This window comes from Elephantulus edwardii, unplaced genomic scaffold (genome assembly GCF_000299155.1).
Source record: "Elephantulus edwardii isolate Elephantulus edwardi_28Jun2011 unplaced genomic scaffold, EleEdw1.0 scaffold00112, whole genome shotgun sequence".
In the NCBI taxonomy this organism is placed as follows: Eukaryota; Metazoa; Chordata; class Mammalia; order Macroscelidea; family Macroscelididae; genus Elephantulus; species Elephantulus edwardii.
The window spans coordinates 10,434,481-10,461,609 of record NW_006399862.1 but is presented as its reverse complement, the minus strand read 5'-3'; the positions used below and the strand labels follow the sequence as shown (position 1 = coordinate 10,461,609).

Genomic DNA, 27,129 nt, shown 5'->3' with positions numbered 1-27,129 from the left:
AACCATGGTGTCATTGCTTCCTTACATGCCTCACTGAGACCTCTTATTCTTCATCTGTGTTCTTTTAAGTATGGCTGAACTGAAGTAGAGAAATTCTGATTGAGGCCTTAAGACCTTGCAAGAGAAATGATGATTTATGAAAAATTTCAATTTCTTAGTAGACTATATTTCCCAGAAAAGAGAGTTAACATATTTTACTTATTCATGTAAAACCTTTAGACATGTCTAAATCTTTTGTTTCTGAAAAGTGAAGTTCTCTTCTTCACACATTTTTCTATCCACACCTTTGTCATAAATTACCTAGTTATACAGCCAGAATAAAAGTTTACTTCCTGCTATTTAAATGGGTATGTGTTTCCTGTGTTTTTTCATGGTTTGATATATTAGCTGCTTTATTTTTCTATACAATACCTAAATTTACACAGAAATACATAACTCAAATTTGAATTTTTTTAAATTTGAAATTTAATCTAATCTAAAAATGTACTAGTTTTTCTACTCTTTTGGTATGCACATGTGTTTATTGTGGCATTATTCACAGTAGCAAAGAGATGGAAGCAACCCAAGCACCCATCAACAAATGAATGGACAGAAAAATGATGGTACATTCACACAAACACCACATAGCACTGAAAAACAACTTATGCTCATTGTTTCAAATTCATTAGTTATTTTGATACATTTTGTTTTATACAATCTTTTGTTTATATTGTGTTACAATCATTCATATATGTTGTATTTTATATAATTATTTAATTACTATTGGTCTTTGCCTGTAATTATCTTTTTGAGTCCCCATTGAATCTTTCCTATCCTTTTATCACCCTATCTGCACATTAAACTTTGCTATTCTAGTGATTTACACACTTTTCTTTTTCCTGTCCTTTCCTCCCTTTCTCAATGGCTGGAGGATTTGAATTGCCCACCTGTCGTTTGGCATTCAAGTGTATAACTGCTGTCCCATCAGGTATCCTCAGTGCAAAAGCTGTCACAGATAATATGTATATGAAGGACTGTGGCTGTGTTCCAATGCAATGTAACAAATACTTTTGGACATTTATACACATTTTACTAGTTGTTGTTGTTGATTTCTGTCAAGTCAAGCACGACCCACCATATGAACAAGACTTGAAGCCTTTCTATAACTATCGTCATTTCTCAAAGTTCATCAAGTTTCCAAGACATGTTGTTTAGGAAGTATATGCCACTCCTGCTTCCAAATCTGTCTTAAACTGAGAGCTCCCCCAAACATTGTCCACTATGGGTAACTGTTATGGCATTTGAAACCCCAATGGCACAGGGTTCAGCATCACAGCAACCTCAGGTTCTTCAGTACAGCTAGTTAGCCTTCTATTTGTACAATAATGAGTTTATACAATATTTATCCTTATGAGACTGTTAGTTCACTCATCATAATGCTTTGTAGACACTCATGTTTTCTAGTATTTTAGGAAATCATTGTTCCTTAGTGTTGCATGGTATTTCATTGTATGAATGTACCACATTTTTCAATCTGTTAATTTGTTGATGGGCAATTGGGCTGTTTCTATTTTCTTGCTATTGTGAATAGTGCTGGTATGAACATTTTATTTCTGTGTACCATCAAGTTGAAAATGACCCACAGTTGACTTTCCAGCAGGTTGTCAAAGGAAGTTAATTGAACAGGCAATGGTCCATCCTACTCCTGAAGAACAACTGGTGAATTTGAACTGTCTGCCTTTGGAATTGCAGCACAGTTCCTTATCCCTAGGCCACCATTTGTGTATCTGTTTCAATTTCCTTGGGGTATACTCCTTGCAGTGGAATAAATGTCTCATACGGGATTTCTATGTTCAGATTTTAAGGAAACACCAAACTGTCTTCTGCAATAGTTGTACCATTTTATAATCCCATCAACAATGCATGAGAGTTCCAATCTCTCCATATCCTTTCCAACATTTATTGCTTGATGCCCTGTTAAACTCTGCTATTGCTACTGAGCCCAGCCTCTCAGATAATCTGCTCTGCATACATGTTGAAAAGGTATGGAGACAGGATGCATCCCTGGTGTACACCCTTCCCAATTTTGAACCATGCAGTGTTACCCTGCTCTGTTCTGACTACTGCCTCTTGGTCCAAGTATAGGTTTTGTATTAGCACAATTAAATGTTCTGGGATTCCCATTTTTCTCAGAGTCAGCCACAGTTTGTTATGATCCACACAGTCAAATGCCTTTGCATAATCAATGAAACACAGATAGACATTCTTCTGGTATTCTCTGCTTTCAGCCAAGATCCATCTAATATCAGCAACAATATCCCTAGTACCACGACCCCTTCTAAACCCAGCCTGGACTTCCAGCAGTTCTCTGCTGATGTGCTGTTCTAATCGTTTTTGGATGATCTTCAGCAGAATCTTGCTTGCATGTGAAATCAATGACACTGTTCTGTAGTTTCCACACTCAGTTGGGTCACCTTTCTTTGGAACGGGAACAAATATAGATCTCTTCCAGTCAGTTGGCCAAGTGGTTGTTCTCCAGATTTCTTGGCACAACTTGGTGAGCACATCCAGGGCAACATCTGAGGAGAATTGTGGCATCAGGATTGGTGGAAGGTCTATTAACAATCTGCGTTATGCAGATGACACAACCCTGCTTGCTGAAACTGAGGAGGACCTCATGCACTTGCTGCGAAGGGTCAAGGACTGCAGCCTTCAGTATGGATTGAGGCTCAATGTCAAGAAGACAAAGATTCTCACCACTGGACCAATTGGCAGCATCAGGATGGATGACGAAGAGATTGAGATTGTTCACAACTTCAGTTTGCTCGGCTCCACAGTCAACACTCTTGGCACCAGCAGTCAGGAAATCAAAAAGCGTATCGCGATGGGAAAGTCTGCTGTTAGGGACCTCTCTAAAGTACTCAGGAACAACAGTGTCTCTCTGGAGACTAAGGTGCGCCTGATACAGGCCATGGTATTTGCAATCGCTTGTTATGCATCAGAGAGTTGGACAATGACTAGGGAGGACAGAAGGAGAGTGGATGCTTTTGAGCTGTGGTGCTGGAGAAGGGTACTGAATGTACGGACTGCCAGGAAAACAAACAGATTTATCTTGGAGAGGATTAAACCAAGCCACTCCTTGGAGGCAAGGATTCTGGGGCTTCATCTGACATACTTTGGACATGTTGCCAGGAGGGACGGGTCCTTGGAGAGGGACATCATGCTTGGGAGGGTTGAGGGACAACGCAGGAGGGGAAGACCCTCTGTGAGATGGATTGTTTCGTGACTGGGATAATCGGGATGGGTGTGTCAGAGGCGGTGCGTTTGGCGCAGGACAGAGCAGGGTTTAGGGCTGTTGTGCGTAGGGTCGCTATGAGTTGGAAACGACTGGACGGCACATAACAACAACAACAACAATTGCTACTGAGGTGAGATGGTATCTCATTGTGATTTTGATTTACATCTCTCTGATTGCTAGTGATTTTGAGCATTTCTTCATACGCCTTCTCTAATATCTTTTTGTGAAAAGTCTTATCTTTTGCCCATCTTGCAAGTGGATTATCAGTAATTTTCTTGTGGACTCCAGTAGTATTCTGTAAACTTTATTAATGTTTTTCAATTTAATTAGGTCTCTTATTGGTTTTTTTGTAGTTGTGTTTTGAAATTTTCCTTAAAAAGGTCTTACATGTCTCTAATTAAGTATATTCCCAAGTATTTAATCTTATGATTCGCTATTATAAGTGGTACCACTTTCTTAGTTTCCTCTGTGGCTGTAGGGAAATTTGATTTTTTTTATATTGGTCTTTTATCTTGCACCTCTACTAAACTGATCTACTGGATCTAATAGTTTTCCTCTTGAGTCCTGGGGTTTTCTTTGTATACTATCACATCATCTGCACACAGTTTTACCACCTTTTTGTCAATTTGAATGTTTTTTTTTCCTTCTCCATAAGATTAAAGTTTATGAAGGGGCTATAAGCTTTACTAACTCAAAGGCTACAAGTCTCTGGTAGCTTAAACCCTCCAGCCATTCCATGGGAGAAAGAGGAGCAATCTCTTCCGGTGTGATTTAACCTTGAACATCCATTGGAGGGTGGTCAGCTGTGAGTTGGTTCTGACTCAGTGGCAATGACCTGAGTTTTCCAGTTCTATATATACAAATTACAATGGTCAGGTGAGGGGAGAGTTTGTTCCTATTTTAATAATAAGGGGTATACTAGCTACTTCTTGTTATGTACAGTTGTCAGAACTGACTCATAGCTGACACTCCAGTGGATTTTCAGAAGTAGTAAATCACGTGAGAGATTATCCATCTTTCTCTAAATAGCTTGTGGATTTGAACTACCTTTGGGTTTGCAGTATGACTCTTTACCACTAAGCCACTAGAACTCTTGAGGACCATTTTGGGTAGTTGAATGTTCCCTGTGTCTAACATATGTGACTGGAGAATATTTGGTCTATTCTTTTCCTTTTTAATTAGGATATGTTGTTGTTGTTGTTGTGTACCGTCAAGTCAGAGCTGACCTATAGTGGATTCTCTGACAGTTTTCAGAGGCAGTTAATCCCACAGGAGGAGATTGCCAATCCTTCTTCCATGGAACAGCTGGCAGATTAAAACCATGTGCCTTTAAGATTGCAGAGCAATTTCTTACCACTAGTCCACCACAAGTCTCCAGGGAATGTTGTTGTTATGTCCCATTGAGTTGCTTATGACTCATAATGAACCTATGTACAAGAGCCCTAAACCCTGCTCTATCCTGTGCCAACTTTATTGTCTCTGACACACCTACCTCCATTGCCCCAGTGACTGAATTAATCCATCTCATTGAGGGTCTTCTTCTCCTGTGCTGTCCCTCCACCCTCCCAATCATGACACCCCTCTCCACGGACTGGTCCCTCCCTATAACACGTCTAAAGTATGTCAGATGAAGCTTCAGAATCCTTGCCTCCAAAGAGCAACCTGGTTTTACCTTCTCCAGGATGAACCTATTTGTTCTTATAGTAGTCCATAGTATATTCAACACTCTTTTCCAGCACCAGCTCAAAGGCATCAATTATTTTTCTATCATCCCTAGGTGAAATTATCCCTAGATGTCCAGCTCTCTGATGCATAGCAAGCAATTGTGAAGACTATGGCCTGGATCAGGCACGCCTTAGTCTCCAGATTGATGTCATTGCTCTTCAGTACTCTGTAGAGGTCCTTGACTGCTGACTTTCTAATGCAATTCGTCTCTTGATTTCCTGTTGGTACCAAGAGTGTTGACTGTGGAGCCAAGCAAACTAAAACAGTTAACAATCTCAATCTCTTCATCATCCATAAGGATGCTGCCAAGTGGACCAGTGGTGAGAATCTTTGTTTTCTTGATGTTGAGCTTCAATCCATAGTCCTTGACCTTCTGTAGCAAGTGCTTCAGGTCCTCCTCAGTTTCAGCAAGCAGGGTTGTGTCATCAGCATAACACAGGTTGTTTATGAATCTTTCTCTAATCCTGATGCCACATTTCTCCTCATACAGCCCGGTCTCCCAAATGATCTGTTCTGCATATAGACATATACCTTTCCTGATTTTGAACCATGCAGTGTCTCCTTGCTTTGTTCTGACAACTGCCTTCCGGTCCAAGTATAGGTCTTGCATAAGCACAGTCAAATGTTCTGGGATCCCCATTCTTCTCATAGTCAGCCACAGTTTGTTGCGATCCACACAGTCAAATGCCTTTGCATAGTCAATGATTCCTTTGGTACTCTGTGTTCAGCCAAAATCCATCCAACATTAGGTATAATATACCTACTATCATGGCCTCTTCTAAACCCAGCCTGTACATCCGGTATTTCTCTGCTGACGTGATGCTCCAGTTGTTTTTGGATAATTTTCAGCAGAATCTTGATTAATGATATTATTCAATAATTTCTGCACTCTGTTGGGTCACCTTCCCTTGGAATAGGAACAAATACAGTTTTCTTCCATTTAATTGGCCAGGTGGTTGTCCTCCAGATTTCTCGACACAATTTGGTGATCACATCCAGGGCAATGCCTGTTTGTTGAAATATGTCAATTGGTATACCATCAACTCCTGAGGCCTTCTTTTTAGCAGCTTCAACTTCTTCCTTCATCACCACGGGTTCTTGCACATATGTTGTTTCATGAAATTTTTCTGTATCCAACAATTCATTTTGGTACAATGTCTCTGTATAACTTTCCATCTTCTTTTAGTGCTTCCTGGATCATTTAATATCTTTTGCAAAGCATCCTTAAGTATTGCCCCTTGTTGCTTGTTTTTGTTTTTCAATTCCTTCAGCTTAAGAAATGCTGAGTGAGTTTGGCCACTTTGATTTTTTTTTATTTATTACTCCAGCTCTTTGCAGATTTCATTATAATACTTTGCTTTGTCTTCCCAAGCTGCTTTTTGAAATCTTCTGTTCAGCTCCTTAATTTCATGATTTCTTCCTTTAGCTTTGGCTTCTCGGTGATCTAATGCAATATTCAAAGCCTTATCTGACATCCATTTTGGTCTTTTCTTTCTCTTCTGCCTTTATAATGATGTTTTGCATTCTTTATGGATGATATTCTTGATATCCTCTCACAGCTCATTTGGTCTTCCCTCATTGGTTTCCAAGCCCTCACACCTGTTCCTGAGATGGGTTTTGAAATTTGAGTCAGATAGATTTAAGGTCAAATTTTTCTTCCTGTGGATTTAATTTCATTTTCCTCAACTTGTATATGAGTAGTTGGTGGTCTGTTCCACAATCAGCACCTGACCTAGTTTTCACAGCTGATATTGAGCTTCTTCAGCGATTCTTTCCACAGATGTAATCATTTTATTCCTATGGATACTATTAAGTGAAATCCATGTGGATAGTCTGCCTTTATGCATTTATGTTTCTTATAAAATGTATTTACAATGAATAAATCATTGAAGGTGCAGAATTCTATTATTCTCTCTCCAGCCTGATTTCTGTCATCAAGTCCATGTTTTCCAACTACTGATCCTTCTTCTCTGTTCCCAACTTTTGCATTCCTGTCACCCATTATTAACAATGCATGTTGATTGTATGTTTGATCAATTTCTCCAGAGTATGGTGGTATCTAAATAATAACTCCACTGCCCACCTGCCTTAGAACTTCTTCTGCATATTACATCTTGTTCATGATCAAATAACCCATTTTTTATCTCCACTACCTGTTAAGGGATACCTGTTACCTTATGGTAGATATTTCTCAAGATAGATTCCAGGCTGGATGAAAATAAAGGGAGTTTCTGAATCCAATTTAGACCCTTTTTGTATTTGCAAATACTGCCAAGGCTACCTTGGACTGGTCTATGAGTCAACTGAATAGCTATTTCTTCAATTTATTCCCAAAGTGGAATGAGTTAAAGTCACGATGTCTTCAGTGTTCCCCCAGTGTTCAGTGTTTAATTTCCAAATACATTTTCTTTTTACTTCCATGCCTCACATCTTCGAGCTATGCAAGATAGCACCATGGTTTATAATTCTCTCTACTTTAATTCCATTCTTCTTATGAGATTTTACAGAAAGGGTCAAGCTTTCTCGTGCTTGGGAATGTAGAGGGATAGTGCAGCAGGTGAAGACACTCTATGAGGTGGATTGATCAGTGTCTGGGGTAATTGGGGTGGGTGTGTTAGAACAGTGAGATTGGCACAGGACAGAGCAGGGTTTAGGGCTATTGTACATAGGGTCGCTATGAGTCACAAGCAACTCGACAGCACATAACAACAAACAAATATATGCCCAGAATACTCTCTACAGGGATTATTTAATTTTCTGGGGAGAGGGAGGCAGAAAGATAAACTTAGGAGCAAATATTTCCTCATTTTTCTAGCGATAATATGTTTGCATATGGGTTCTGGAACTCTAATATTATCTGAGTTTATAAAGACAGTTACTAAATATAAGGTACAATATTGAAGATGGTAGAATAGAATGAGGAAAATAATCCAAATACCTGCTGATGACAGTAAGCCACCAAATCAACCTGTTCCAGAAAAATCATATCTTTATATTTCTTGCTAAGATGATGTTTTCTGTTGATTCAATATTGCACATTATTTTCATATTTCAACAACTCTGAAACCAAAATGTATTCCCCCCCCCCATGACAATAACTTACAATCATTACTAACCAGGGGAAGACCTGACAGTTGTCACTGCCTGTATCAACTACAAAGTTGTTCCTGGTGACATGACTAACAACTGTACCTCCTTGACAGTTCAATCAACAAAATATTAAAGAGCTATTTGGGAAAGGATTTTTTTTCCTCTTGGAAAACCTTTTATTGATACTTTCTGGAAAATGGGGATATTACTAGAATCAAAATGTTCCTACTGCATGTCAGTGACTTGAAAGAAAATCCAAGATACAGTAGAAAATAATCCTGAAGAAATACTGCACCATCAATACTTTTGATCATAAAAGATACTATACAGGATATTGACTTTTCTGAATTTAACACATGACTCATAAGATTTAGAGACTGAATGTAAAAAAGACTTTTAGGAAAGTTTGAGCCCATCTATTTCACTTAAGGTTGTGTTGTGTGTGTGCATGTGTGTCTTTGATATATGATTTAAATGCATGTTACCATTGCTGTGTGCTGTCAAGTCAGAACAGACTCTAAGCTCACCCTACAGTGCATTTTCAGAGAGAGTAAATTGCACAGGAGGAGATTGTTCATTCATTTGAACTGCATGCCTTTGGGATTGTGGCCCAACTTCTTAGCATTAGGCCACCAGAGCTCCCTGATTCAGCATTGTGTATGTTTGTGTGTACACACACACACACACAGAGAGCATATAAAGAATGGTTTAAGTCATCAGAGAGTGCTGAATCAGTTTCATTGATGCTGCCTCCCCCACCCCTCTTTGTTGTAATATGCTGTTGACTTGGAGCCAATTCATAGCTGACCCTCCAGTAGGTTTCTAGAAACTGTAAATTACATGGGAAGAGACTGTTCATCTTTCTTCCACAGAGCAGCTGGCAGATTTGAACCACATGCATTTGGGTTGGCAATGCAACTCCTTATCATTAGGCCACCAGGGTTCTCCCCCCCTTTTTTTTGCGGTTCATAAAATAATAGTGTGCCTAATCATTGGTATTTTATATTTGTTGAAGTCTGTACTGTAATGTAATTGTTTATAATAAATAAAACACGCTTGAAAGCAGGAGTGGCATCCACTTCCGTAATAGCTTGCCTTCATTCATAGTGTCACTATGAGTCACCTAGGACTTGACAGCACTTAACAACAACAATAATGTATCTTTATTGTTTGTATTAGGGCTTTCTTTTCTTGTAATCAAAGGTGTCGTGTTGATGCTACTTATGGTTTATCTATTAATCAACAGCACCTTCTCTTCATCTCCTTGAAGGAAAAGCTGGGGAATGTAAGTTACCACCTGGAAGTGTGAGAATCTGCATTTTCTGTCTTATGACTTCACAAGTAGACAATAAATACAATTAGTTACAGGGCTGCATTTTTGTTATTATAAGATTATGCTGAGTAAAGGGAGACTTGCCTCTCTTTCTTAACTAATAACATGTATGTAGCACCCACTCTACTGGAAAAGCTTGCTAATATTCAGCAACCATTAGTTACGCTCTTCCTTTAACAAGTAGTAACTTCCAGAAGAAAATATGCTGGCCTCATCACCAACAGAACTTCTTAATTAACCTGCCAATGCTCTTAGTGACAGTTGTTTTAGGAATGAGTGATTTAGACTCTTTTGTTCTTCACTACTCCCTTTATTCTTTCTATGATAGGATCGCAGGGCTCTTTGATTAGCCCATCATAATTTCCTAAAGTAAGCAAGAATTCCAGAAACCGCCCATGGCATGTTGTTTCATTGCTTAAACTAGCTGCTGCTGAATCTTTTGCACTTTGATAACTAAGACCTTCCTTAACAATAGTGTCAATTATACCAGGCCTTTAATTTGTAATTCTTCCATTTCTCTTGCATGTTCCATCCTCTTAGGTAAGATTAGTGGTATCTCTCAGAGAAGATTCGCTACATTACGAACCTTGTTGGAAGCAGAAACATTTCTTGCTCTACAACCCATTCAGGCTCCAGTCGTTCATGGTTAAGGTATTTTTTGCCATACTGTGGGCCATTACTCAAGATAAAGAAGGAACTTTCTTTTCCAAGAGTAATTAAGCCAGACATAGGGAACTCCATCCTTATGAAAAAGTGTAGATTTTTCCCATTAAATGAAAACCCTTCATTTGAAAAGGTTTAGTATAATGCCATTTTTAAAAAGGATTCCAGTTGGTTAACTTAACAACAGCAACAACAACACAAAATCAATCCGAGAAGAGTTTCTGGCTGTTGGCCCACAGTGTTTCTTTCGTTGTGAATTGGATGCATTTTCATTTGCTTTAAGAATTTGCTGCGGATGTGAGGGCTATCTGGCTGCGACATCTGTCACCCCATTGATCGCCAGGGTTGATTCGGCTGATCTGGCTGGCTAGGCGGGTGTCCCCTTCCTCCCTCACCGATCCATGTGCATCCCTCCCGAAGCTGCTCGATCGGTTGAAGAGAATGACCATCCCCGATAGAAGGAAGACTGTCCTTCGGTCAAGGGTATACGAGTAGCTGCGCTCCCCTGCTAGAACCTCCGAACAAGCTCTCAAGAATTTGCTGCAAGGTTTGTCATTCTGGGAACACATATTGTTTACTGGCCTAAAGTTTACGTATTTATTTTTAAAATTACACTTGGCAAATCTGTTTCCAAAGACCTATGTAAAGTGCTAAAGAGCGAGGATGCCACTTTAAAGACTAAGATGCACCTGACCCAATCCATACTGTTTCAAATAGCCTTAGAAAGATGTGATAATTGGACTATGCCTAATAGGACTGCAGGAGAATTAATGCCGTGGAGTTTGGTTTTGAAGAAGAATATTGAATATACTATGGATATTCAGTAGTGTGTTAAAAGAATAAACAAATCTATCTTGGAAGAAAATTAGGGAAGACATTTGTTGGACGCAAGAATGATGATATTTCATCATATATATTTTGGGTATATTGTAAGAGGGTTTGGTCCCTGGAGAAGGAGAAACTGTGGCAAAAGAAGAAAACCTTCAATAAATAGATTGATACAGCTGTTGCAACAATGGGCTAAATCAAGTACAGTGCGATTATGAGGATCCACAGACCCAGGAGGTGTTTCACTGTGTGATACACAATGTTTGCTGTCAGTCAGAATAGACTAGATAGCATCAACCAACAATATCTAAATCTTACTATTGCTAAATAAGTGGAACCCTGATTTTATTTTTCATGTTTTCCTCAACATAAAATATTTTGTTTTTTCTTTTCTGCTCTGAATTTGGACTCTCAGATCCCTGCCACAGCCCTCATTATTTATAGCTCTATGCTTGCCCTTCCCCATAAAACATAACCTCCCCAAGAAGTTGCCTTGGAAAACAAACATTTGTGATTTATCTCTAAAATGTAGCCAATGTCTTGCTGATTCTCCCAAAAACCTTTTGCTTTGCTTTGCTTCTCTGATTCAGTTCTAGCCTAGTTTTATTTTCTTGATGCTTGCAAAACAGGCAATATCTGCTTGCTGGATTCACACTTTGCTCTCCTAGGCACTGCCCTAAGTAACTTATAAAATCATTCAGCAAGATCTCTCAACTACCTTAAAGATACTTATTTTCAGCCATATGCCACTGAGGATTTCTGGATTCTCAGTCATATGTGTCTCTGTGTAGAATTGGTCCCCATTGTATTTTCAGTTCCTGATTTTTTCATAAGTGTATCACATAGCCTTTAGACTGAAATAGACTGGGTTGATTCAAACTTTCAAACCTTTAATTAGCAACTAAGTGCTGAAAAGAAACAAAAGATCAAAGTAACTTACAAGTTAACCTATGATCAGAAATCTAATTAGTAGCAAAGCCAAAATTTGCAGCTGCATTTGCATATATATCTATATATCTATATCTATATATCTATATATCAATAAAGTCTTTGTTCTTTTGAAAATAACATTCAGAATTCACAAACTTGAATAATGTACAAACTTTGTAAATTAAAGTTTCTCCTTAATTTTGAGTGTACATATGATTCATCAAAATGCTACCAAAGTATCAAGATTTTGTGACAGACTTTGTTTCATAAAATTTTAGCTTTGGATCAGATGTTCTTGGTACAAAATGGAAACTATAATCCTCTAAGGATATTGTGTTTGGAGATAATATGTAGTCCTTTAGGTTTATAAAAGCTAAAAACTATGTTCCCAAATAAAAAGACCAAACCTTATACAGTAATACAGAGTTTTAAATACATCGATAGATCTGATCAATTTATAGTTGAGTTTGTTCTGAAAATTAGTCAATGAAAACCTGTAGATAACTATATGAGGATGGTACAGGGCTGCGTAATGTTTACATCTGTTATATTTAAGGTATTGGAGTCAATATCATAGCACCTAACAAAATAACATGATATGTTCATTGCCCATTCCTCTGGGGCTCCTCAGATTCAGCTGTGTATTCAAATGCTTTTGCAATTCACTCAAAAGTAGCATTTTTATTCTAACATAACAGTTAATGAGTAATTTAACTTTGGGGATAAGTCTGCTTCTGTACGAGTTCTGCCTTTGAACAGTCTGAACTGTCCTCATAGCAAGGAAGCTACCCCAGAGAAGAACACTTTAGCCATCCCAATGAACACATCAACAAACACATTTGGAGGAGAAAGGAGGGACATTTTTATGTAGTTTTCTTAAAAACAAAATTTCTCATTATCTCTTTAATGCTTCCTGGGCTGTAACTAGTAATTATTATACCAAATTAATTCTTAGATAGTTTGCTTGGCTGTCTGGATTAAGATGCTTCTAAGAATAGTAAGCAGAGAATCAGCTTGTCCACTTGGATCGGTTTCCTGTTTCCTCGCCCTCCCTATATACCCTCTGTCCTACCCTAATTCTAATAATTAAACTGTCTTTTTGGGTGCTGTAAGAATCAGAGAATGCTTTACCCTTAGGTCTGCCCATGGATTTTAATGGAATTCTGAATTTATGTGGAACATTTAATGTACTTGAACAATTAAGCTTACTTTTTTTTTAAGAAAAAAAAGAGACCCTAATTTCATCTGATTTTTTTAAAAAATCACGTGACTCTAGGGGTAGCAATGAGCAGCCAGTTACTGACTGTTACTGTGCTGCACTGCTGAGTCAGCGCTGACTCAAAGCTGACCTTCCAGTGGGCTTTAAGAGCCATTAAACTACATGGGAAGAGACTGCTCATCTTTCTCCCAAGAAGTAGCTGGTAGATTTGAACCATGTGTTTTTGGCTAAGCAATGCAACTTCCTACTATTAAGACACCAGAGCTATTAATTGACTGTTTTTCTGTGCCATTGAGTTGGAGCTAACCTATAGCTGACCCTCCAGGAGGTTTTCAGAAGCAGTTTAAAGATGGGAGGAGAATAAACCCCATCTTTCTCCTGTGGACCTGCTGGTGGATTTGAACCATAAACTTTTGGGATTGCGGCACAGCTACTTACCACTTGGCCACAAGAGCTCAATTCAGGAGGATCCCATGTGTATCACAATAAAACTGTGCTCCACGGGGTTTTCAATTGTTGATTTTAAGGAAGTAAATCATCAGGGCTTTTTTTTTCTGAGACACCTATGAGGTAAACATCAAAGAGTAATTTTTTGATTAATGATCAGATTACAGTATTAACCATTTGCACTGGTGATATAAGTCATAAAAACAAACATTTAGTGAATTTTTTTAAGAATTTTTTTTTCATGTTGCTTAGAGAACTAGGAGAACAAACAGGTTCATCCTAGAGAGGGTGAAACCAGTCTGCTCCTTGGAGGCAAGGATTCTGAAGCTTTGTCTGCCATACTTTGGACATATTGAAAAGAGGAACCAGTCCCTGGAAAGGACATCATGTTTGGGAGAGTGGAGAGATGGCACAGGAGAGGAAGGTCCTTGATGAGATGGATTGATTCAGTGATTGGGGTAACAGGAGTAGGTGGATTGGCACAGGATAGAGCACGGTTTAGGGCTGTTGTACATAGGGTTGCTATGAGTCGCAAACGACTCGATGGCACATAACAACAACATATGCAACATGTTGCATGGATGTTTACAGAGCATCTGTCCTCTGCACATGCAAGGCCTCCAGCTGGAATTGATTCAATGATAACTAATAAAAACAATGTTTATTGAGTTCAGACTCTGGTCTAGATGTTTAGGAGGCATTTTTATTTTTGTACAGTGCTATCGATGTTGTTATTCTATGCTTTGATTCACAGTTATTCCATGTATAATAGAATGAAACTGTGTCCAACCCTATAACATTCTCAAAATATCTACCATGCTTAAACCCATTGTTGCAAACATCTAATTGCGGGTCATCTCCTTTTTTGTTAATCCTCCACTTTTCCAAACATGATATTAATTTCCAAGGACAGATCCTTCATTGTAACATGACCAAAGTATGTGAGAGAAACGTCACCATCTTTATTTCTAAGGAGCACTCTGGCTGCATTCCCTATAGTCTATTAAAAATACTCTTCATCAAGACCATAATTCAAAGGCATCGGCTCTTCTTCAGGTTTTTTTTGGTTTTTTTTTTTTATTCATTATCTAACTTTCACAAACATATAAAGCAATTGAAAATACCATGTGTGGCCTGGGTCAGGCCAATCTTAGTCTTTCAGGTGACGTCCTTGTTCTTTAGCACCTTAAAGAGATTGTTGGCAGTAGAGTTTCAAATGCAATAATATATTGTTTGATTTGTTGACTGCTATTTCCATGGATGTTGACTGTACATCCAAATGAAATGAAATCCTAAACAGCTTCAATCTTTTCTCCATCTATCATGGTGTCTTTTAAGCGTTCAGACGTGAGGAGGACATTTGTTTTCTTGATGTTGAGATGTATGCCGCACTTAAAGGGGTCACAGTCTTTGAGCTTCTTTAGTGACTGCTTCTAGTTTTCTTTACTTCAGCCAGTGGGATTGTATAAACTGTACATTGCAGATTGTTAATGAGCCTTCCTCCAATCCAGATGCCACATGAGCAAAATAAATGGAGTTTCATAGAAACTTGCATTCAAACAAGGGAGAAAGAGAATTAAGGAGCTGGGCCAGGAAATTGCTCATAATGATGAAGAGTACAGGTAGCCACACTGGATCCTTGCTTCTTGTCAGCTTTGTGATTTTTTAAGTTTTGCTTTCTTGTTTTCGTTTCTGTTTACTCAGTTTTAGAAAGCTTTCTGTTGATGTTTTCCCCTTTGCAGAAAGCTCTGGAATCCCATGACATTTCTTTGTTATTCCCCTGAGTTTGTGCAGACATCCAGGCAGTCTCCAGCTCTTGTGCTTGTCTATCAAGAGCCTTGGCTGCTGCAGACAACACAAGAGCTCACGCTATCCATCCACACTGACAAAGGAGGAAATGAGAGACAAGGGCTTTGACAAGTTCTGCTGCCTCTAAAAATGAAATTTATTTCATTTACTAAAAAAACTCCAAGCTTTTTCATTAATAGGCCTTAGGAAACCATAATAAATCAGCCTATTAGGGTGCAACAGGGGTGCAAATTGGTGTCTCAGCTAATGTAGATAAAGATTTCAGTGCACAGTGCATATATAAAAATTTAATACATGCTGCTTGTGGAGTTTTAATGAATTAAAAAAAGCTCAATTGCCGAAAACCAACATAACCCAGGCATTACTTCATTTAGCTGTCAATAAAATTGTCTCTTATTTTATTTTCTAATAGTTTATCAATACTGATAATTTGGTGCTGGTTATAAAAAAGGGGGGGAGGGAAAGGAATTTAAATAAGTCCTGCTAACTAGGGAATATCCCTGGTGGACCTTTTTGTTCTGCTACATAAGTTAATGATGTGAGGGAGTGCAGCCTCCGTTTCTCCTTTAAGTTACAAACATCAACCTTGCTTGGAACAGTATATATTACATCAGGGGTGCGAGCTGCCCTGGATATCTGTTCTAGTACCTTAATCAGCGATATTATGGCATAGTTATCCAGATTCTTTTAAAGAAGTTTTACCTAACTTGGGAGGGACAAGAGAGAATTATGCTGAATGAACTCAGTCTCACAAGGACAAATATTGTATAAAACCATTATTGTAGAATGAGTGTGAAGATACGGGGAGGGGGGGCAGAGTTGAAGCAGAGGAATGAGGATGTATATGGGGAGGGGAAATAAATCATGGAGTTATACAATTAAATGGGAGAGTGAGGGAAGTTGGAAGAATCTGTTCTGGAAAACAATGTATTTGAATTATGTAAATAAACTAGTATAATAAAAAAAGAAATTTTGATGAAGAGCAAACGACTTTTGTTTTATCTTGTTTGTCCCATGAAATACACTTACAATTGGACATTTTTTACTGGAAACCAACCCTGAAAGATCTCATCTTAACCACACTCTGGAAAATATAGAGTAAATACAATACCTTTTTCTGCAACAGGAGTGATGATTCCATCTACACAGCAGAACTGAAAGCATCTCATCTATTATCTCAGTACAGTAAGAAATGGCTTTTGATGCTTCTTCTTACCTATGCTGTTAGGTGTGAGGAAAGGGACATTATTGTATTTTTCGCAGAATGATATTTATATAGTTAAAGAACAAAACCCAAATAGATTCATGATCATGAACTAACCATGAAAATTCATGCTTTGATTCAATCTTTCACTGAACATTTGTGACAGGCTAAGATATTAATAATTTAATAAAGAAATTAACCTATGCATTAGTATTACTAATTATTATTATTATTAATATTACTTTCTTGCTTGAGCAGACTAATTTGAAAATAGATGAAGAGGTAATTGTGTTTTTCACTCATAGTGGAAGAGTAACTAAGCTTCAATGTTCTTCAGTTTCTGACTTTACCCAGGACAAATCTCTTTCTTTCTTCCTCTTTTCCTCCCTCATCTACCTGATTTCTCTCCTTCTTCCTTCTTTCTTTCTGCTTCACTTTCCTTCTTTGAGGCTAGTGGAGATGGACAGAGTAGATGATAGTTTTGTTACTGTTGCTGTTATCCACACTGAGTCTAGAGAAATAAATCCATGCCTTTCTTGTGAAAGACACGTGATTAGGCCTCTACTGTCCTTGTTATTCCTACACTTTAAGATGACTCAATTCATTTCAGGGGAGATTTTAAGTCCTGAAAGGAAATGAGGATGATGTGTTCTTCAGTTGGCCCAAATCTACCTTTTTCTCACATTCTAGGTGATAACGTCTTAGAAGGAGGAAGACCAATTAGTTGCTTTTGGTGTTATGCCCAAATGCTACCACCTTGAAAGAAGGAAAATAAGACAGAGTTGACATCAAGACATGGCGACTTCAGGCTGACATCCATCTGTCAGACCAGAACTGCACTGTTGTTGTTATTGTTGTTCTTGTTGTTGTTATGTGCCGTCGAGTCGCTTGCGACTCATAGCGACCCTATGTACAACAGCCCTAAACTCTGCTCTGTCCTGTGCCAATCGCACTGTCTCTGATACTCCCATCCCGATTATCCCAGTCACTGAATCAATCTACCTCAAAGAGGGCCTTCCCCTCCTGCGCTGTCCCTCAACCCTCCCAAGCATGATGTCCTTCTCCAAGGACCGGTCTCTCCTCACAACATGTCCAAAGTATGTTAGACGGAGCCTTAGAACCCTTGCCTCCAAGGAGCCACCTGGTTTAACCCTTTCCAGGACAAATCTGTTTGTTTTCCTAGCAGTCCATGGTATTCTCAATACTCTTCTCCAGCACCACAGCTCAAAGATATCAAGTCTCCTTCTACCCTCCTTGGTCATTGTCCACCTCTCTGATGCATAACAAGTGATTGCAAAGACCATGGCCTGTATCAACCGCACCTTAGTCTCCAGAGAGACACCATTGCACTTCAGTACTTTGGAGAGATACCTAACAGCAGACTTTCCCATGGCAATGCGCCTTTTAATTTCCTGGCTACTGGTGCCAAGACTGTTGACTGTGGAGCCAAGCAAACTAAAGCTGTGAACAATCTCAATCTCTTCCCCATCCATCCTGATGTTGCCAATTGGCCCAGTGGTGAGAATCTTTGTCTTCTTGACATTGAGCCTCAATCCATATTGGAGGCTGCAGTCCTTGGCCCTCTGCAGCAGGCACTTCAGGTCCTCTTCAGTTGTAGCAAGCAGGGTTGTGTCATCTGCATAACGCGGATTGTTGATAAATCGTCCGCCAATCTTGACCCCACATTTCTCCTCATAGAGCCCAGCCTCCCGGATAATCTGTTCTGCATATAGGTTGAAAAGGTATGGAGATAGGATGCATCCCTGGCATACACCCTTCCCAATTTTGAACCATGCAGTGTTCCCTTGCTCTGTTCTGACGACTGCCTCTTGGTCCAAGTATAGGTTTCGCATTAGAATGATCAAGTGTTCTGGGATTCCCATTCTTCTCAGAGTCAGCCATAGTTTGTTATGATCCACACAGTCAAATGCCTTTGCATAGTCAATGAAACAGAGATAGACATTCCTCTGGTATTCCCTGCTTTCAGCTAAGATCCATTTAATGTCAGCTACAAAAAGCGCTCTGTTAGGTTTCCAATTTATTTTACTATTGTTGTTGTGAATACACAGAGCTAAATATTGCATCAATTTAACAGGTCATCATGGACAATACTGTGATATTATGTTATCCTTATATTTCCACTTGAGAAAGCCTTCTTCCTTTTCTGAGTTGTTCCTTCTCTTGTTTTACCATAAAAACAAAACTAAAACAAAACAAAACAAAAAACCAAAAGCAACCCACATTTATGGGGATCCAAAGGGGTAAGAGGTGGAAGCAGAAGTTTTACTGAACACAAGGGGCTCTTTCCGTAGTCAACTGCTAAAAAGACCAATGGATTGCAATATCCATACACACTTTATTACAGATCTGGGAGGACAGCGAGTTGGCCTCAACCACTTCCTCCCTATCTGGGACAGGTCATTAGGCTTTTATACCAGACTAAGACACCAACTCACTTAACAATGCGCTTTTGTTAGTAAAATCAAAGAATTTCTACATCTGAAAGAAAACCATTCACACAGAGATACCAGTAAACTGTCAGCCTATAAACTCATTAACATATCACAGAAAAATAGGTTTTGAAAGAAGAGTTAATTCAGTACTCCCTTTCCTGGTAAACAGGCAATTTAAACTACTTTACATTACTAAAGAAAGGAAACAAAGAGTTTCAGGTCAAGCAACTAGCCATGCAGGCTGGAGAAAACCAATGTCAGTTCTATAACTATAGTTTTATGTCACATATACAGAAAATACTGAACTTATTAATACCACCCCATCAGAAGGGTGAGGAAGGGTATGGATAAAATCCCAGGTTGGTGGGTAGAGGGAGTGGATAAAGAAAATGAGAAGGATCTGGTGGGGACAGGGAAAGACAGAGTAGTGATGGACATAGTCCAGTGGTGATTAATTATGATTTTTTTCCAAAAAAGGATTGTTTTTTTATTTCATTTGTGGGTTTCCCATTTGGGAATAGGGGTGCAGACTCTGGCTGCTTCGTGCTGAACAGGGGCATTGAGATGAAGGGGAAGGGGAGCCCACTTTAACACTTTACTGGTGGTCTTGAGTTTAAGCTGCATGCCTTTTTGTTCAGAAAGAAGATATTTTCATGACATTTTTCTGCCCTCTGGACTGCAAAGTGTTAGTGTGGGTGAGTCCAGTGGGGATGGCGGGCTGAACTTCGAGGCTTCATCCACATTTGCTTCCTTAGCTCACAGTTATATTTCCCTTTTGTCTCTGGAACCAGGTATGGGGTTCAGGTTCTGGAACTCAGTGTTCAGGTTACCTATAGTAAAAGTAGCAAACCTAGAGAGAACAAACTTGTAAGTTAAAAAAAAAAGGGGGGGGGCTTTGGAGGTATTGTTTACAGGTATATTGGAGGAATTTTGTCAATCAGCTGGTAAGTCTAATGAAACTATGACCTTTGACTTTTAAACTAAGGTACCCAATGTCATGGAATTTTTGCTTGTATATAAGCAGTTTTAGCAATTATTCTTTGTAGTTTTTATAAGTATATCTATTACAGAACTTTGGCTAATTCAGCATTTTATATGTGTACAAAATACTGATGATAATTGTAATAACTGACTGTGCAATTTTGTCCTTAATCAGTGTGTGTTTTCAGAGGCATATGCTTTTGGAAGTAGCTTTCTAGGCCATGCTTCTTCAGCCCTTGTGGAGGAACTCGAACCTCCAGCCTTTTGGATAGCAGCAACCTAGTGCATTAACTGTGTGTGTAACCCAAGGACTCCTTGAAAATGGGAACCAAGGAAAAAAACTAAACCAAATCAAAACCCAAACTAACCTCACTTGCTATCAAGTCAATTCTGACATAAAGTAACCCTCTGTAAGCTTTCAGAAGCATTGCATTTTTATGAGATGAGACTACCTATTTCCCCCTTATAAAGCCACTTGTGACTACACAGAAGGCCAGAGGAAGGGGTTAGGAAAGAGTGGCCAAAATGTCATCCAAAGGTGACTTGAGAGGAGACAACTTTATCATTGTCCCAGAACAGCAGAGCAAGAAACAGTGTGGAAGGTAACCAATGCTGACTTTGGCCTGATAAACCCCCATTTTTATGAAACGTATGCACCCAATAAATCACTAATACTGTTTTTAACACCAACTGAGAGTTAAGAAATCAGAGTAGAATAAAATATGTCTCCAAAATTTAAGAAATTGTGGTACTTCTCAAAATCCATGCTGTGAAACAATGTCTACTTCTTGTTGTTATTTTTAGGTACTGTTGACTTAGAAACCTGATAGTTGAATCCCTAGCTCTAGCAGGTATATGTTGTTGTTATTGTTAAGTATTTTCAAATCATAGTGACCCTATAAACAAAAGACCTTACTACTTGTGTAACTTTCATCTTTTCTCCAAGTTCATAGGATTTCTAGAGGCAAGCTATTACGGAAGTGGATGCCATTCCTGCTTTCAAGCTTTTTATAATCAGGTAGCTCCACCAAACACTGTCCACCATGGGTAACCATTATCACATTTAACACATCAGTGTCACAGTGTTCAGCATCACAGCAACCATGAGTTACATCTGTACAGCAAATGGACAGACCAGTGCTATGCAACCTAGAAGAAAGTTTGACCAAAAAGAATTAAAAACAGGCCCAACCGAATTTAAGAACCAAAGCATGGTTCAAACTCCATGAGCTCCATAAATCCACATTTCTCCATAATAATGTATTCTTTTGGCTTTCACCACACACAAACACCCATCTGGGAGCATTCCACTGCTTCTTCAATCTCCTCCTATTCTGATGCCACATGTTTCTTCATAGAGTCTAACTTCCTGAATGATTCATTCACCACATAGACCAAGTACACATGAGGGAAGGATAAACAAAAGATGAACAAAAGGCCTGAAGCCTTTCCATAACTATCATAATTTCTCTAAATTTATAGACTTTACAGAGGCATGTAGCTTAGAAAGTAGATGCCAGTCCTGCTTCCAAACCTGAATCAATCTGGGAGCTCCAATAAACACTGCCTATGATGGGTAGCCAATTATGGTGTTTGACACACCTATGGCCCAGTTGTCCACCATCACAGCTACTCTACGTTATTTCAATAGAGCAAACAGAAAAACCTCTGCTCTACCACTTCAAAGATTATTCAGGAGGAGACTACCCAACTTTCTCCTGAAAAGCAGCTGGTGGATTTGAACTGTATGGCTTTGGGCTGGCAGAGCATCTTTTGTGGGCAGACAGGAAGATGAACTTCCTGCTTCTCAGAGAAATCACTTGTGTGAGGAAGGCAGACATATGAACAGGGAGCTTTAGCATCACTGAAGAGGTTTTCTTCTAGAGCATGAATAAAAGGCAGAAGCAGCACCAAACAGGGTGGCAGGGTCTGCTCAGATCTTGACGAATGTGCAGAGGAAGGAGGGAAGAAAGCTGATTCAAACTGAGAATTGCCATTTGTAGAAGCTCAATATCAGCAGTGAAAACCAGGCCAGGTGCTGATTGTGGCACAGACCACCAACTACTCACATGCAAGTTCAAGCTGAAGTTGAGGAAAATTAAATCAAGTCCATGGGAACCAAAATTTGACCTTCAGTCTATCCCACTCGAATTTCAAAACCATCTCAGGAACAGGTTTGAGGCCTTGAGCACCAATGAGCATAGACCAAATGAGCTCTGGGAGGATATCAAGAAAATCACCCATGAAGAATGCAAAAGATCATTACAAAGGATGAAAAAGAAGAAAAGAACAAGATGGATGTCAGATGAGACTCTGAATATTGCATTAGAGTGCCGAGAAGCCAAAGCTAAAGGACGAAACCAAGAAACCAAAGAGCTAAACAGAAAATCTCAAAAGGCAGCCTGGGACGATAAAACAAGATACTATAATGAAATGTGCAGAGAGCTGGAGTCAGAAAATCAAAAGGAACGAACTCACTCAGCGTTTCTTAAGCTGAAGGAGCTGAAAAACAAATTCAAGCCACGGGTGACAATACTTAAAGGATACTTTGGACAGTATATTAAATGATCCAGAAAGTACCAAGAGAAGATGGAAGGAATACACAGAGTCACGGTATCAGAAGGAATTGGCTGACACAGAAGAATTTAATGAAATGACATATGAGCAAGAGCCTATGGTGATGAAAGAGGAAGTTCAAATTGCTCTGAAGGAATTGGCAAGAAACAAGGCTCCAGGAGTTGACGGCATACCAACTGACATATTTCAACAAACAGACAGTGGCCTGGATGTGCTCACTAAATTGTGCCAAGAAATTTGGAGAACAGCCAGCTGGCCCACTAACTGGAAAAGATCGATATTTCTTCCCATTCCAAAGAAAGGTGACCCAACAGAGTGTGGAAATTTTCGAACAATATCATTGATATAACATGCAAGCAAGATTCTGCTGAAAATTATCCAAAAACGTTTGGAACAATATGTCAACAGAGAACTGCCAGATGTGCAGGCTAGATTTAGAAGAGGTTGTGGTACTAGGGATATTATGTCAGATGGATCTTAACAGAAAGCAAAGAATACCAGAAGAATGTCTATCTGTGCTTCATTGACTATGCAAAGGCTTTTGACTGTGTGGATCACAACAAGCTGTGGCTGACTCTAAAAAGAATGGGAATCCCAGAACATTTGATTGTGCTAATGCGAAACTTATACTTGGATCAAGAGGCAGTTGTCAGAACAGAGCAAGGAGACACTACATGGTTCAAAATCAAGAAGGGGGTTCTTCAGGGATGTATTCTGTCTCCATACCTTTTCAATCTGTATGCAGAACAGATCATCTGAGACACTGGGCTATGCGGAGAGGAATGTGGCATCAGGATTGGTGGAAGAATCATCAACAACCTGCGTTATGCAGATGACACAACCCTGCTTGCTGAAACTGAGGAGGACCTGAGGCGCTTTGCTGCAGAAGATTAAGGATTACAGCCTCCTATATGGACTGAAGCTAAATGTCAAGAAAACAAAGATTCTAACCACTGGGCCAATTGGCAGCATCAGCATGGATGGTGAAGATATTGAGAGAGTTAACAGTTTTAATTTACTTGGCTCCACAGTCAACACTCTTGGTAACAGCAGCCAGGAAATCAGGAGACGAATTGCATTGGGAAAGTCAGCTGTGAGGGACCTCTCAAGAGTACTGAAGAGCAATGATATCAGACTGGAGACTAAGGTGCGCCTGATCCGGGCTATAGTCTTTGCAATTATGTGCTATGCATCAGAGAGTTGGACAGTGAATAGGGTTGATAGAAAGAGAATTGATGCCTTTGAGCTGTGGTGCTGGAGAAGAGTGTTGAATATATCATGGACTGCCAGGAGAACAAACAGGTTTGTCCTGGAGAGGGTGAAGCCAAAGTGTTCCCTGGAGTCAAGGATTCTGAAGCTTCGTCTGACATATTTTGGGCATGTTGCAAGGAGGGATTGGTCCTTGGAGAGGGACATCATGTTTGGCAGAGTGGAGGGGAGGCGAAGGAGAGGAAGACCTTTGGTGAGATGGATCGATTCTGTGACTGGAGCGGTGGGAGTAAGTGTGTTTGAGATGGCTAGGTTGGCACAGGATAGAACAGCATTTAGAGCTCTTGTACATAGGGTCGCTATGAGTCACATGCAACTCGATGTCACATAACAACAACAACAACAATGTCCCAGAGAAAGGCATTATGCATTGGGATCGAATGAGAAGCTCAGTGTGGGTAAGGATGAGGCTTTAAAGACCCAGAGGGGAGTGACAGAAATAGAAGCCTTTCAAGGCTTTTGGTCACTGAGTGTCATTAATTCAAGGAGTAGTTTCATCTCTTCCCAAAGAATATGAGATGCCTTGAATCTTACAGCTGGCTTGTGACAGATATTCTATAGAGGATGTTTTCAATTTTGATAATATTAAAAATGCACATAGCATTGTTCTGTGTTGCTTGGATGAAAGAAATTTTCTAAATTATCAATAATAAATAGTTTTTTATCTGCAGTGATAGGAAAATCAAAATAATCTTTCTAAATATGTATAGAAAAGAATATTACAAAATTGTCATGAGAGAAAACAATAAAAGCATATAAAACGTGGAATGAAACATTTATAGAGGTTTTGTCAAACAGCTAATAAAGACCTTTTTATTTTTTTAGGCTATCTGACATTTGTGTTATATGCTGGTTTTTCTAAACTTGTTTTTAAATTCTCTTTGCTTATTTTAAATAAACATTCTTTCACTATTTCTGTATTCATGCTGTTTTTAGCTGTTATCAAGTTGACTAGGACTCAGAGCGATCCTTGAACCACAGACCTGAACCTGGCCCTATCCTGCACCATGCTCATGATCTCTGTCATGCTCAAGTGCATATGTCATCACTGCATCAATCCGTCTTCTTCAGAGCATCCTCTCTTTGTCTGACCCTCCACCTTTCCTAGATTGATGTCTCTCAGGATTGGTTCTTCTTGAAAATATACTCAAACTATGTGAGACAAAGTTTCACCTTTCATGATTGTGCTTCCTTTAAGACATATTTATTTGATCTTTTGGCAATCCATAACATAATCAGTTCTTTCCTTCAACACGACATTTCAAAAACATCAATTCTTCTTTGATCTTCCCTTTTCATTGTCTAGCTTTCAGATGCATAGGAAGCGACTGAAAAATACCATGCCTTGGGGCAGGCGCACTGCAGTCTCTAAATTGACCATCTTCAGCTTTAGCCAGAAGATATTTTCAAGTGTGAACTCGATCCAAGAAGAAAGGGCTGCTATAGTGTACTCCAGACTGTGGTTCAGGAGAAAGGAGTCCAAGGACAGACTTTTGGGATTGTTAACCTCTGTCACTAGGTATTCAGAAAAGTGGAATAACGACAGGGAGCATATGTACCCGCCAAAGTTATTGCAAGAAGACTGGCTAAAACTTAGCAGCATGCCACAGCCAAAGACAAAACCAAGGAAACATGCTTGAATGGCTATCGGGTAGTGCAGCGGCTGGTAGAGCAGCAGTAGGAGTGCGTTAAGCCTGGCCACATAGAGCGCCAGCCGGGTGCGGCCCTGTAGGACAGAGCGTGGCAGCGCGATCACAGAAGCTCTCATCAGAAAGTGGCGAGGCTGAGGTGTGCTTGTAACCATGGCGGAGCCCACGCCATGCAGCCCACCATGGCGCAGGGCAGCGGACGAGCAGGCGGTGAGGGCGGTGGCTGTAGCCTGGGGAAACCCGTTGGCTGCTTTGGAGTCTGAAGCTAGGAGGGTATGTGAAGATAGTAAGAGAGCAGGACTGAGTCAGACTTATTATAAACTGTGAGCACTGGATATTCACGGGCCAGGCCTTCCACACTATCAAATGCTGGGGCTGCAGGAGGCCAGCTCATATAAGCTGTTACATGTTAGGACCACAGGAGCTAGGCCTTGGAAACTGTGGTGCTAAGTGGCTGCAGGAGCCCAGGCTTTGCAAACTGTTGAGTTCTGGTCCTGCAGGAAGCCATCTGTTGCAAACTGTGAAGTGTTGGACCCGCAGGAAGCCAGACTCTTTCAACTGTGAAATGCCAGATACCTCCAGACAATGCTGAATTTGGAAATACCAAAGACCCCAAGAAAAACCCCCAAGAGGAAAAAGGAGACCAGATAGAGACAAGGGGGAATATTTATTACAAAAAGCGAGGACACTAGAAGAAGGCCTATCCAAAGTCCTGGAGAGGGCCCTCTTTAGAACAAGAGCCTTCCAGTGGGAAGGATGAAAATTTGCTGATTTATCTGAAGAGGACCAAAAGGGCCAGAGTGGGAAGAAGTTCAATCTAGTTTTTCGGTGACTTCTGTCATCCCGTTGCCTACCCAAGCACACACTCAAGACCCCAGGCAACAGTGACTGTGCGAGGTCTCAGAAAGACCTAATAATTAGTTCTTCTTGAAACTCTGCTGGAATGCTTTAATGAAAAACTAGAAGTCTTTCGTAGGCCATGCTTGGGAAGATCATAAGAAATAATCTGAAGAAATAAAGATCAAGTTTAAGTTACACAGCCTTCAGAGTGACAATAGGAATAAAGTTGACAACTGAGCCCTGTCAGGAAACCCATCTCTAGTATAATCAGGGGTTGCTTTGGCCTTGCTCTGAATTAAAGTAGCACCAGAAGTAGGCTTAAATTAAGCCCATAAAATTGTGTGTAGGAAACTTTATTTAAGCCACCTTCCTCCATCTCCTCTAGTGTACCAGTAAAAAACACCTCTAAAAATGTTTTTCTTTGTAACTCACAAGTTTGTTCTCTCTCTTCCTTTTCTATAGGTAACCTGAACACTGAGGTTTGGTCCAGACCCTGAGCCTTATTCCAGAGATAGACTGCCAGCTAAGGAAGCAAAGTTCAATCAGCCACTTCCATCGGACTCAACCTCGCAAGTCGAAAATACTCATCCCCCCTTAATTTTCTTTGTTTATTTTGTATTTACAAACAGTTGATAAAGAACATTTCATATAACTTAAAATTAGTAGAGCAGAACTTGAGCCTTTAATCATAATAAAAAAATTCAACAGCTAAAAATTAGTACTGATTTGTTAAATCATGTGAGGTAGGGAAAACAAACAGCAGCCTGTAACACTGCTTTGCTTTCTGATGTTTGTCTTCTAGTTTATGTCTTCATTCCCTGTTTACTAAAGATCT

The 27,129-nt window shown here is 39.6% G+C and overlaps 1 pseudogene; it reads right to left on the bottom strand.

Annotated features, from left to right (window-relative positions):
- Positions 1-9,320: 9,320 nt before the first annotated feature.
- On the bottom strand, positions 9,321-25,638 carry LOC102865550 (annotated as a pseudogene).
- Between the last annotated feature and the right edge of the window lie 1,491 nt (positions 25,639-27,129).